A 2,163-nucleotide genomic window follows, 5' to 3' on the forward strand; every position below is an offset into this window, starting at 1 on the left:
TCATGCCGTAATTAAAAAAATTGCTCGGCTGACTCTCACCATCCGCTGATTAATTTGCATTTGTGACATTCTTAGCTGAAGTATGCATCCTCTGCTCCCACAATCGGTTAACCCATCAACCTCCATGGAGCTTTGCGGCCTGTTCTCGAATTTCACTCGTGCATCGGGCTCACTCAAAGGCAGAATCACACTCTACAGGAAACGGGTGGGGTCTTCTACAGGAAAGTGCAGCAGAGACTTCCAGAGCAGAGAAGCCTAAGGTTCTTCATCAAGTTTGGAGTTTGAAGAAAGATGGACAATTATCATATGGCCAAGGGTGAAAAACTTGTCCCTCCTTGTGCTAGACGGGGTATAATTCCTCTTGCAATACCTCTGTCAGAAGACCAAACAGGTGCTTTCACAGCTCTTCTAAGATGGCCAACCAGTCCAGAAGGCATGGAGATGCCCATTGTACGAGTTCAGAAGTATGGTGTGTCACGTTTAGCTAAGACTGTAAGCCACTGATTTCAAATTGAAAATGAAGCTCTTGAAGTCTTGCATGTGGATCAATATATTCCTAGGATTCTGGTAGAAGAAGATTGGAATGGCTATGAGGACGCAGCAAATAGCCTCTATGCTGCTTCAGGAGATGCTGGCAAGAAATTGTATAAACAAGGGGATGTAGCTGAATCTAAAATTGGAAATCTTGATGTTTATTTGACAAAGAAGGTTGCATTGTTTCCAGATGTATTTGAGCGTATTGCATTGGGTCATTTGGAAAGAGGCGACCAGGTTTCTGCATTGGTGACAGGAGAGCTTTACGTGAATAGGAAGCACTTTCCTGGATTTGGTCGGCCATTTGTGTTTAATGCAGAGTTTTTTTCTGAACATTTGTCGTAAGCTTGAAGCTAAGGATGCTGCCAAAGTAGCATTAAAATTACCGTGGTGGACAATAGGCTGCAGATATGAGGAAGTTGCTAAAATTGCAGGCTGGGGAGACGAACAAATTGAATACATGAGAGAAAGAGTTATAGATGAGGGAAGGCGTGAGGATATTCAAAAGGGGAAGGCACCTGCTCAGGTGGCTCTTGACCAGGCTGCATTTTTTATGGATTTAGCTTTTCTTGATGGATCCTGGCATGACATCCAGGATCAACTTGCAGCTTACTACAAGGAAGCTGGGTTAGATACAATAGCTCGCTTTATACTTTATGATTGCTAAAATTAAGTGCAAATCCACACACATTGTTCTCAAGGAAACAGAAAGGTCCTGATTTGGGATCAATCTTTGTATCATAAAATTAGAGCGCACGTCTGAATCAGTGTTCCGCCAATTGAAATTGAAGTGTAGTAGCTAGAGGCAAGTAAGGATACAGAAAACTGGTCAGAAAAAAACAAGTAGGGACACACCCAAGACAGCCACAGCACAGTTCAAGGAGAAGGCACCCCCAGCCAAGCAAGCAATTGGTTCTACAGGAAGTTAGCAGACTGTTTCTACAGAAAGTTAGCAGACTGTTTCTACAGGAAGACAGAGGATTGTTTCTACAGGAAGCCAGTGAACTGTTTCTACAGGAAGTTTGAAAAGAGGGGAGCCAAAGGAAAAAGATGAGGAGAGAGATTGGTTGCTCAGAGGATGAGCAACACTTTCAGTAGGGGGGTGATGATGAGCCCCAAAAATGGACAATTATTTGGGCTCATTCAACCTCCTAATTTGATTTAATCCACCATTCTCATTAGTTTATTGCATGTTTTTTTATTATATTTATGTTAATAGAGTGAATTTGGTTAGTCATTATGCCAACAAGTCTAATGGGTGCTTTTTGTAGCCTTTTTGGTCAACTTGGCGATAAAATTGAAGGTCTTAATGAGCACTTGGCAGCCAAATTCGTGGGAGAACAAGCTAGAGGATTTGTAGGAAGGTGTCCCCTTCATTTATGGGCCCTTACCTCGAATTCTCCACCATCAGCTCGGAGTTCAAAGGCCACCAAATCAATGAGCACAAGGGCAACCAAGCAAGTCAAGTAGGACTGCTGTTAACTACAAGTCTTGGGCAGCCAAGTCCCTAAATTTTAGGAGGACTGTTGGGTCCTCAAATTGTATAAATAAGAAGGCTTAGGGCCTCATTTTGGTTAGCTAGTTGGTAGTCATTTTTGTAGCTAGTAGTTAGTCAATTTGGGTTTTTGC

At 42.6% G+C, this 2,163-nt stretch overlaps 1 pseudogene; it reads left to right on the forward strand.

Moving 5' to 3' along the window:
- Positions 1-291: 291 nt before the first annotated feature.
- LOC149183614 (protein IN CHLOROPLAST ATPASE BIOGENESIS, chloroplastic pseudogene) lies at positions 292-1,332 on the forward strand (annotated as a pseudogene).
- The last annotated feature ends 831 nt before the right edge of the window (positions 1,333-2,163 follow it).

This window comes from Pinus tabuliformis, chromosome 3_2, assembly GCF_031772625.1.
Source record: "Pinus tabuliformis cultivar Carrire ecotype Pingquan chromosome 3_2, CPIR1, whole genome shotgun sequence".
Lineage (NCBI taxonomy): Eukaryota > Viridiplantae > Streptophyta > Pinopsida > Pinales > Pinaceae > Pinus > Pinus tabuliformis.